Source organism: Vipera ursinii (genome assembly GCF_947247035.1).
Source record: "Vipera ursinii genome assembly, chromosome: Z".
Classification (NCBI taxonomy): Eukaryota; Metazoa; Chordata; class Lepidosauria; order Squamata; family Viperidae; genus Vipera; species Vipera ursinii.
In genome coordinates this window covers 22,986,536-22,998,683 of record NC_139517.1, presented here as the reverse complement: position 1 = coordinate 22,998,683, position 12,148 = coordinate 22,986,536, and the positions used below count along the sequence as shown (strand labels likewise).

The 12,148-nt window shown below is 37.4% G+C and overlaps 1 pseudogene across 1 annotated transcript; it reads right to left on the bottom strand.

Moving 5' to 3' along the window:
- Positions 1-1,703: 1,703 nt before the first annotated feature.
- Positions 1,704-10,709, bottom strand: LOC310650037 (olfactory receptor 14A16-like; annotated as a pseudogene). Its single transcript has 3 exons — positions 10,487-10,709; positions 9,332-9,503; positions 1,704-2,356 (listed from the first exon to the last, which is right to left on the bottom strand). The product of its transcript is annotated as an olfactory receptor 14A16-like (transcript).
- Between the last annotated feature and the right edge of the window lie 1,439 nt (positions 10,710-12,148).

Genomic DNA, 12,148 nt, shown 5'->3' with positions numbered 1-12,148 from the left:
ATCATTTGAAATTTGGAAACATTTTGAGAACTAACAAATAGGCAAAAGGTCCAGAGAAATTTGAAATGAGATTTTGGAATTAATTATAAAGAATCCTTTCCATATTTTCTATTTGGGAAAAAATACTATCCTATGAATACATCAAAAACTCAGTATAAAAGTAAAACCATTTGCTGAAATTTCTTTTTTCTAAAAGGTAAATATAAATTAAAAAATTACTTTGTAAATTATTATTTCCTTGTTTACACAACTTGCTAAGTCATATTATTTCTTGAGTTTGGAGGGTAGCATGATATTGTGAACCTAGTTAATATTTTTATAACCATCATTTATGACATAGTTTATTTTGAGATTCCAACAATCATTATTTATCATCATATATGATACCATTTCTGAGAATAAAATATATAGACAGGAATTAGAAAATATTTTGCAAATATATGGGCTAACTCATTTTTTTCACACAAAAATGTGAATAGGAGATTCATGAAAGCAATAGTCATACAAATTAGGCAAATAACATGATTTTATTAAGCAAAGCATAGAAAAATAATTTTAAATGCAAAGTATAATGTTGACAAGATATATTCATAGATAAAGCAGGAGAACAAGACAGCAATATTCAATAGAGGACTAAAATGTCATATCCCTTTAGCTGGAAATCCCTCCCCTTCATCAAAAGAATCTACTGAGCTTGGCTAGATAAATCCAGTAAGTACTTGGCACCTTCCAAAGTACACTTATAAAGAACGCCAAAGTATTTAACCAAATCTTCCCTCTTTTCAAGATCTCCTTCATTCTGTATTTTTTTTATCTATCAGCCCTTCTCCAGGTATTGGACCAGGAATCATAAGTTATCTTTTCCCCTTTGTATCAAGTTTTAAGATTTCTGAAACACATATGATATTCTGTTACTATTATCCATCATCCCAATTACTCTCCTTGCCCTTTTTATTTCTTGTGGTTATCAACATGCTACATGCTCACCCATCCTGCCCTTCCTGCCAAGTGTCTGGTTTTGTCAGAACATTTTTAAGGAAAAGAAATAATACACTTCAACTAAATTGTGTGAGAATAATTTAGCATAACAGGCTAAAAATTGGAGGGCTGAAAACTCTAGTATGCCTTATGAACAAAGCCAGCTGCATTTCTTTGGGCCAGTCTCTCTCTTTTTCTCTCTTTCTGCCCTAGGAAGGAGATAATGGTAACCCTCTCTTAAAAAACAAACAAACAACAACAACAAAAAAACATTGCCAACAGAACTGCAGGCACTTCTCCAGATAGTTGTCAGGAGTCCATTTTGATTTGAAGGAGCAAAATATTAAACTGTGTAATCATTTAAAGAGAGAGGAGCCCTGTGTACTTTTGGATTTAACTAGCTTTAATTGACTATATTATTATGCAAGCATTAGAGGAGAAGCCATTTCATACCTAAAGAACAGAGAAAAATAGGAAATATTGTTTAAACCTCCTTTCAATTACAGATGTTTTTCATAATCACATTACACCATGATCCTATTTCACTAAGGACCAGGGGATGTTAGCCTGTGGCATGCTAGAAGCTGCCAAATATTTACAGTTAGCCTCTGTAAACTGCATTGACAGTAATCAGGAACTCAGCAATTTTTGAAGTTCTATCATTCTTCTGGATTGAAAGATTGGATTTGCCTGAATTTCAATTGTGCTTCCTTTTTAATTTACCCTTAATTCAAATATGTAAGGAAAAAGATAGGAAAACACAAAACTGAGATGAACAGAATAGAAACAACATTAAAGGTAATTTTTAGAATTTCCAGAGTTTTGAAAGGACAAGTTTGATATTCTTATTTCTCCTGCTGTAGATTATTGGATTGAACAGGGGTGGAAGAAGGGAATACAGAACAGTCAACCCAAAATCTAAATAAGATGGAGTATTAGAGGGAGGCCTCAAGTAAGCAAAACATCCAGTTAATAAAAACATAGATACTACTATAAGGTGAGGAACACAAGTGGATAAAGCTTTTTGCCTTCCTTTTTCAGAAGGAATTCTAAGCACTGCCTTGAATATCATGACATAAGATGCAATAATAAAATTAAAACAACCAATTCCTGCAATGACACTGGCCATAAGAACTGCAAGTTCAACTAGATTGAATCCAGAGCAGGATAGCTTTAGCAAGTGTGGAATTTCACAGAAGAACTGGTTGACAATATTAGAACAAAAAGGAATTGAAAAAGTGCCAGTGGTATGCAGTGTTCCATAGAGAACACTGGTGACCCAAACCAGAATCATCATTTCAGTGCAGGATTTCCAATTCATCACCATCTCATAGTGCAATGGATGGCAAATGGCAACATATCGATCATATGCCATGACAGTCAGGAGGGATAAATCAGAAGCTGCAAAGGAGATAAATATGAAGACTTGAGCAGCACATCCTGAGTAAGAGATATACCTAGTCTCCATGAGGGAATTCACCATGGATTTTGGGACTATAACAGAAACTGAGCCTAAATCCTGTATAGCCAAGTTCATCAGAAACCAGTACATAGGGCTATGCAATTGATTATCTAAAGTTACTGCCATGATAATTAGAAAATTAGCTGTTATAGTTGTCAGATATAACACAAAGAACACAAAGAAATGTAAAAGCTGAAAATGTCGATTCTTTGAGAATTCCAGGAGTAAAAAATAAGGCACTGTTGTGTGATTATTCATGTTTATGATTTAATTTAATTAATTTATAAACATAGATGTGATATACAATTAAATAAAATGGTGAACTATTATCATGATAAAAATGTGAACAGAATAAAAAGTAGACTGGAAAAATGTAAAGAATTAAAAGAGAATTACATAATTAAAAGAATGCAGTTCATTCCTGTGCCTAATCACAGTGTTATCCCTATACATCAGTCCATGATAAACCTATTGATCACAAGTTATTTCCTTCCACTCCATTCTTTTCCTGGTTGCACTGTTTGTATAGGACTTGTAAGACCTTTTGGAAATTTCCTGAATTTTTGGAACAGTAATTATTTCTTATCCTCCTTGCAGAATTGCTACAGTGATGAAAAATTGGAGACAAATCTCCAATATATAGAGTGAGCTCTTGAAGGAAAGGCAGGATACAAATCTACAAGAGAAAGTAACATTTTAACTTGAGGGAACAGATTTCCAAGTGCTTGAATTTGTGTAAATCATACACACATATGCACACATGCACAAACAAACAGGGACATACAAACAGGCACACATGCAACGAGACAGAGAGATTTGTTTTATCAGTAGTTCTGGGAATGTTGTGGCTGAAAAAATAATAGCATTAATATTGGTTGACAAATACCCATATAAGAGTACATTAAAATACAGTAATAGTACACTGAAATTTTAGAAAAATAAAAATAATTCTCATATCATATTTACCAGGTGATACCTAAAATTTCAATACATGAAGAAAGCATACTTTTATCAAGAAAAATGAGAACTCAGGATGACATTTTTACATTCTGCTCAAAATTCTCCAGTTAACATTTTCTTTGTTAACATTTAACTTTTATATTTAATATGCACTTGATTTTCTATTTAGTATACGATCACCAGCTATAGATTCTCTTTTTTTCTGATTCACAATATGATTGTATATAGATTTAATTATCTTTAATCTAGTCTGTCTTTAGGACCAAGTGTCTGAAAATAAATCTCTCCTTGAAATCTTCCTTCCCTTAACATTCTAGAAGAACACTAGCATATAATATCATTTTATTAAATCCTTTTCTCAGTGTGAAAATTACCTTAAGAAACAAATGTACAGTCATGTAATTTTAATTTTTAAAAATGCCAGTTTATCTCAATAAGAGGGGAATTGCTTTTCTGTTGAATTGCTAATATGCTAATATGCACACTATGAGTACTTACTGTACAATTTTTCTTCACAGAATTATTGTAGTTTTATAGACTGTTAAATATTGGCCCTATAATACATGCATAAAAGTATGCTCAGATCTATCTTCAGAGAAAAAGGCTGCCTTTATATTCAGCAAGCTTATTAATTATTTTGTTTCTCTCAAGAGGCAATTGCATATCAAAAATACACAATGAAAACTAGACAAAATAAAACTATCTTTGTGAGTTTTTTTATGAATGCAATTAGCCATTAACAGGTAATATATTTGAGAATATTGTAATATCAATCATCCCATTTCATCAGACAATCATAGATGATGTTGCCAATAGGATTAGGATTGAAACTTACAATTCTTACTTTCCAAACTGAAAACTCAAATATAGATTAATTGAGAAAACCTGCCAAAAGTTCAGAAACATATTTAATAACCTGGGATTTTATTTTATTATTGCTTTCTAAATTGTTGGTTGTTATATTATTTTGTAATATCAAGGATAATATAAATTCTAGATACTGGATATTGGAACTTCTATCCATTTAATTAGTCTCAATTTCCAATATTGTGCTATTTACATAAATTATATAATTTTGCTACATCGTGGGAAATTTCATTAATATTTATCGTATCCATATTTAGTCAAATTTAAAAAATACATGATCTCAAAAATTGTATGCTTTGCTACAAGGACAGAGAAATTGACAGGGAATTTAAAAAATCCTCTTCGAGCTCTGCAGAGAACAGGCTACCAGAACAAAAATTGGGATGATAATACTTCACTGGCATTTTTATTAACAACCCATTCATAAAGCCTAATATTTTCTCTGTTCCATTTTTTATTAGTTCTGTTCATTTATAACATAAAATGTGAAAATACAAAAACAAATATTAGGGGACAACAGTAGGAAAAGGGAAAGATGTAACAATTATTGGGAGCTGACCTTACCTCTAAGAGGAGAAAATTCCAAAGGGTGTCCCCTATTTTGCTTCAGTTCTAACTTTTCAAAGCTTTTAAAGGAAAAACCCAAGAAGGTCCAGCTGCTTTTTGGAGGAAAAAAAACACATCTTTGGAACAATCATGATCTGGATGATTGAGAATCTCCATAGGCATTCTGAAAGATGAGGGTCACAGCAGTCTCTTTTCCTGGAACCCACAAGCCAAAATTTTCTGGCACAAGGGGTCCAAAGTACATCCCTTCCAAAGGAATAAGTGGGATCAGCACCATGTAGATGTTCTATATTATTTATTTATTTATTTATTTATTTATTTATTTATTTATTTATTTATTTATTTATTTAGCACCTCAGATACCATGCACTGATGCCATAAAGGCTAATACCTTGAAATGGATCCACAAGCAAACTGGCAACCAGTGCAGCTCATGCAGAAACTTTCTTGTATATGCTCTCCAAGGGGCCATCAGAACTGTCCATAGCTCTGCATTCTTTACTAGTTCTAGCTTCCAAATATTCTTCAAGGGTAACCCCATGTAGAGGATGTTCTATATTGTTTGTTTGTTTGTTTACTCAATTCAACCTATATTGCACCCATCTCACTTAGAAAAGTTGCAGGACACATGCAGGACCTCACGTTTCAGGAAAAGATTCTACTGGTACACAATATTTAATTTAATTTAATAATTTAATAATTTGATTTCTATACCGCCCTTCTCCCGAAGGACTCAGGGCGGTGAACAGGGCAATACACAATAAAAATATTATACAAAAATTAAAAAGTCATTAAACATTATGCCCTTAAAATTAATACATATTACAATTAAAACTATTTATAAAAACCCAACCCCATCCCATCAGACCAGGCCAGCTTGTTCGAAAAAGAAAGTTTTGAGATCGCGCCGGAAGGAACGAAGGTCGGGGGCCATCCGGAGCTCAACCGGTAAGCTGTTCCAAAGGTCTGGCGCGCCCACAGAGAAGGCCCTCCCCCTGGGGGTCACCAATCGGCATTCTTTGATCGGTGGCACCCTGAGGAGGCCCTCTCTGTGGGAGCGCAGTGGACGGAGGGAAGTTGATGCCGGCCGCAGGTGTTGCCGTAGGTAATCCGGACCCATGCCATGAAGGGCTTTGTAAGTCATCACTAACACCTTGAACCTCACCCGGAGAGCAACCGGTAGCCAATGCAGCTCGCGGAGCAAAGGTGTAACATGGGAGTATCGGGAAACTCCCAAGACAACTCGCGCGACCGCATTCTGCACCAGCTGGAGTCTCCGGGTGGACCTCAAGGGCAGCCCCATGTAGAGAGCATTACAGTAGTCTAGACGAGAGGTCACGAGCGCATGAGTGACTGTGCGCAAGGCATCCCGGTCTAGATAGGGCCGCAACTGGCGCACCAGGCGAACCTGGGCAAAGGCCCCCCTAGTCACAGCTCCAATATGCTCTTCCAAAGAGAGCTGTGAATCTAGACGGACCCCCAAGTTGCGGGCCCTATCTACGGGGGGTAATAACTCACCCCCCATGGCCAATGATGGGATAATCGGAATTTCCCGGGATGCCGGCACGAACAGCCACTCAGTCTTGTCAGGGTTGAAGCCTGTTCCTCCCCATCCAGACCCGGACCGCCTCCAGGCAACGGGACATCACGTCGAGGGCATCGCTGGGGTGGTTTGGGGTACAAATAAAAAGTTGGGTATCATCAGCATATTGGTGATACCCAACTCCAAAACCACGAATGATCTCACCCAGTGGCTTCATATAGATGTTGAACAGGAGAGGCGAGAGAACCGATCCCTGGGGAACTCCACAAATGCGAGGTCTCAAGGTCGATCTCTGCCCCCCTGCCAACACCAACTGCGAACGTCCCAGAAGGTAAGAGGAGAACCACTGGAGAACTGTGCCTCCCACTCCTAACCCTCTGAGACGCCGCAGCAGGATACCATGGTCGATGGTATCAAAAGCCACTGAGAGGTCTAAAAGGACTAGGACAGAGGAGCAACCTCTGTCCCGAGCCCGCCAGAGATCATTCGCCAGCGCGACCAATGCCGTCTCCGTGCTGTACCCGGGCCTGAAACCCGATTGGTATGGGTCTAGGTAGTCAGCTTCCTCCAAGAACAAAGGGAGCTGCTGCGCCACCACGCTCTCAACAACCTTCACCAAAAAGCAAAGGTTGGAGACTGGACGATAGTTGTTTAAAATTGCTGGGTCCAAGGCAGGCTTCTTGAGGAGGGGTCTCCTTCAAGGCGGAGGGAAAACTACCCTGACTCAAAGAGGCAGTAATCACTGCCTGGAGCCAGCCTCGTGTCCCATCCCGAGCTGCATAAGTCAGCCAGGATGGGCACGGGTCCAACAAACACGTGGTGGAGCTCAGCTTCCCCATGATCTTGTCCACTTCTTCAGGAGTCACAGGATCGAACTCTTCCCAGATTAAATCGACAAGGCCGCCCGTATCCTCTTCGTCAGACTCTGCCCAGTCGGAGTCCAAACCGGTCCGGATCTGAGCGATTTTGTCCGTCAGAAATCGGCTAAATTCCTCGGCTCGACCCTGCAAGGGTTCCTCCCTCACCTCCTGATTAAGAAGAGAGCGAGTTACCCTAAACAGGGCGGCCGGGCGATTATCTGCGGACGCGATGAGGGTGGCAAAGTGGTTAGACCTAGCCACCCTCAACGCTGCGAGATAAGTTCTCGTAAACGACCTTAGTCGTAACCGGTCAGATTCGGATCGGCTGGACCTCCAACAGCTCTCTAGGCCCCGTGTCCGACGCTTCATCTCACGGAGCTCCATGGAGAACCATGGGGCCCGTTGGGATCTGCGTCGGGTCAAGGGCCACATGGGTACAACTTGGTCGAGTGCCTCCGTGGCTGCCCTTTCCCAGGCTTCCACTAAGGCATATGATTTTGTGCAAAAACTATCCTAGACATGAGTGCCACCTGGTCTTTGAAAAGGAGTCATGAGATTAGGGCAAAGGCCCCAAAACATTTCTGCACCTGACTGGAATGCAGTTTTTCCATGGACAAGAGAGGAATGATTTTGTATACTACCCGGATCCCATGCATGCATGGATGGGGCTTTACTTGCTTCTGTGGCCTGGTTCCTGGTAGGCTGTAGACTGGTACAATCCACATCCCAGAGGTTGGAGACCTCTGGTCTAGGAGAACATGCAGATTGTGCATGGGGTATTTGTAATATAATAGTTGCTTGAAACTGTGTGACAGTGTTCTTGTTTCTTTGTGATGTTTTTTAGTGTAAATAAAAGCTTTAAGAAGTTTGCATATGCCAGTGGGATAATTTTATAATTATATGTTCCAGAAGGAAAGAGAAATAAACTAAGTAGCTGACCCTGACTGGTTGAGAATTTGTTAGTTGACATTGTTAACATAAATGACATCAGAAGAGAAAAAGATCCTGTTGGACTGGATCTTTAGAAGAAATAATTTCTATGCTAAAGTAGGAGCTTCAAGACCATCACTTTACAATGCATTATAATCTTTTAACATTTAAATTTATAATTTATTTATTACAATTTGTATACAGTGCAATTTATCCCTTTCCTCAAAAATTGTTGATGATTTATGACCTAAATTGAGACGCTTATAAAACTTATGCTTCTGCTACCAAAGCCAAACGCTCAAATTATCTCCAAATAGACTCCTATTCACAATACTTTTTGTGAGAGTGAGAATACCTAATTTTCTCTGATAGTGCTTTGCTAATGTCTGAAGCAAGAGTCATTTTGGGAATCAGATGCCACTAACTCCATTTCCAAGATGGCCAATGATTAAGGATGCCAGATTTGGCTCAGCAACTTTCAGTTACAATAGATTTAGCTTGCATCATAGCTTTCCTTCTTTCTACAACTTCTTCCTTTTAGCAGGAATATGAAAGTAAAAGATACAGGTACAGTTACATCAAACAGATGAGAAAGCATAAATAAATAAATTTTAATTTTCCCCCAGTTTAGACAGAATATGCTTATTTCTCATACTATAGATGATTGGGTTGAGCAGGGGTGGAAGAATGGAATATAGGACAGTTAATACTAAATCTAAGTAAGATGTGGAATTTGAGGCAGGCCTCAAATAGGCAAAGCTTACAGTTATTGTAATCATAGAAACATCTATAAGATGGGGAACACAAGTAGAAAAGGCCTTTTGCCTTCCCTGTACAGATGGGATTCTCCACACTGTGCTGAAGATCATGACATAGCTAAAATAATAAAAATAACCCACCAAAGGCACTTGCCACAAGTACTCCAACTTCAGCTAGATTAAAGCTAGAGCAAGATAGATTTAATAAATATGGAATTTCACAGAAAAACTGGTTGACAGTATTAGAACAATAATGGACTGAAAAGGTGCCACTGGTATGCATCATTCCATAGAGAAGACTGGCGACCCAAACCAGAATCATTATTTCAGTGCAGGTTTTCCAATTCAGCATCATCTCATAGTGCAGTGGATGGCAAATGGCAACATACCAATCATATGCCATGACTGTGAGAAGGAAGAAATCAGAAGCTACAAAAGAAACAAAGAGGAAGACTTGAGCAACACAACCAACGTAAGAGATGCATCTGGAATCCTTGAGGGAATTTATCATGGATTTGGGAACAATAACAGAAATCAACCCCAGATCTTGCATAGCCAAATTCATCAGAAAGAAGTACATGAGCGTGTGCAGTCAATAGTCAAAAGTTATTGCAAAAATGATTAGAAGGTTTACTATTATGGTTGCCAAGTAGAATACTAAAAATGAGAAGAAGTGTAGAAGTTGCAGCTGTCAAGTTTTTGAGAATTCCAGAAGCAGAAAATTAGAAGGTACTATGGTCACATTATCCATTTTCATGTATGACCAGACCATTTTCATGTATGATCTGCAAAGAAGCAGAGAGGGTAGATAAAATGAAATAAAATCTACAAAGCTTTAACTTAATATTTAGTTAGACTAAAAGAAAAATATAAAAGTGGATACATCACAAAAATAACTGCATTTCTCTATATTTCTATCCATGTAGAGGAAAATGATTCACCAAACCTGAGTTACCTTTTCACATTATCCCTCCCAATCCTGTTCCTTGTTGTCATACTCAAATGTTTGTCTAGGATTTGGAAGACTTGATTCAGTTCAACTTCCATTATGGAGTTTTAGTGTTCAGCTTTTTATTATTCCTAAAGAGTTATTATGATGGTGAAAAAAGGAATGATATGGACAGTACCTTGAGGTCCTACAGAATAAACAGGACCCAATTTTAGTAAACCAGTGCATAAAAGAAAATGTTTTTATATTGAAAGCTTGAGAGCCAAGATTCTCCAGTAGCATGCATCAGTTTGACAGAAATAGTGATTAAGAGAGGGAGAGGTTTTCTCAGGGGTTCTGGGAACATGAACTCAGATTCTGGCTGAAAAAAAATCCCAATGCTTTGAATAAATAAATAAATATTAAATTCCAATGGAAGAGAATCAAAGGCCTAAAAATAGAAAATGAAATTATGATTTCACAGCTTCAAAGAAGGCAAAGGTCAAGACTTGGGCAAAGCAACCAAAGTAAGAGATGTGTCTGGTGTCCATGAGAAAATTTATCATGGATTTGGGGACCATCACTGAACCAGAGCCTATGTCCTATAGAGCCAAATTCATGAGAAAGAAGTACATGGGGCTGTGCAGTTGATGATCAAAAACTACTGCACAGATGATGAGAAGATTTGTTGCTACAGTTGCCAGATATAACACAAAGAACAAGAAGAAATGTAAAAGCTGATATTGGTATTATTTCTAGCAGCAAAAAGTAAGGCACTGTGGTTTGATTCTCCATGTTTACTCAGAAAGCTGCAGAGCATAACTGCAAGGAAAAAGATGAGGGAGATGCAGTTAAATAAAATTTGGGAAGTGATATTTCAATATGTGGTGAGAACAGTAAAGAAAACAAAGTGTAAAGCGTGAACAGGAAAAAAAGCGAGCGAGAGAGAGACAGACAGAAAGAATAAATAAATATAGGATGGGTACATTATCTTAGAAAAGCTCTCCCTTGTTAATTTCTATCAATTTGTAATCCACACACACTAAACAATCAAGCACCAACCTTATGCTTTCCTTTCTTTCCTACTTCCAGTTTGGTAATTTCATATCCTGATCAAAAGGGTTGCGTACAACTAGGAAAACCTAGCTGAAGTCTACTTTCAGTTATATGAGATTACTGGGAATCTTTGGACCAGTTACAATCTGTTGCTACTCATATAATATTGTTATTGTGTTGAAAAATTGGTGGATGTGCTATGTATGGTGCTTTGTGCTTCTGGAAGAACAACGGTGTAAATATAGCAAATAAATATAACAGTACGTTGCTGTATCTTTTACTTGGAAAGCTTGAGAGTAGATATTGCCCCCTGGTGCAATGTGTGCTTGTGTGTGTGTGTGAGTATGTTCCTGTGTTTGTTTGTGTGTGTTTTATGTGATAGATGGAAGTATTCATCTCAGTTGCCTTTGCATCTACTAAAGAAAAAAAAGTAGAAAATAGTATAATCAGCTCTAAATCTAATATATAAATAGTAGATTCCTAAACATGCATTTAATGACATATAATTAAACAGAAGAAAAAGAAAACTTTACCTACAACATAACTCTTATTTAACATTCACTAGCTAGTATTATATGTAATAAATACAATATACTGGAAAATATTAAAAAAACATATCATATATTAACAAAATGACTAAATAAATCCCCATCTCCAACAATGAAAAAGAAAATGATAGCTCAATCTGAAAAAAAACAAAAAACAAAAACAGTTTCCCCATCAAGTAGAAACGTTTATTCTCTCCAGGACAGTTTGGCTACAAAATGAGATGCAGCCTATTAGAATTATGAACTCTGACATCTCAATATTTCTTTCAATTTCAATATTTTAAATAATAATAGTTTAATGTTGAAAAATAAAACAATATTTACAAATATTATCATTTTTTATTCATATCCAGGGAGATTTGAAATTTGCTAAGGCTAATTTTCCTACAATTGATCTAATTTTCAGGTTTTTATTCTCCATGTTTTATTTATAAAAAAAAGTTTATTTAACTGCAAGGAAACTGATGGCGTGCCTTATGAGGTTTGCCCTCAAGAAGGCCTGGAAGTCTGTTGCTGTGAATTGGGCCCCGTTATACAAAACTATGACATCTGGCAGCCCATGTGTTGCAAAAAGCTTTCTAAGCACCTGGATGGTGCTAGCAGTAGTCATATTTGATATGGGAATTACTTCCAACCATTTGGAGTAGCTGTCAACCACTATCAGAAATAGTTGCCCTTGGAAAGGGCCAGC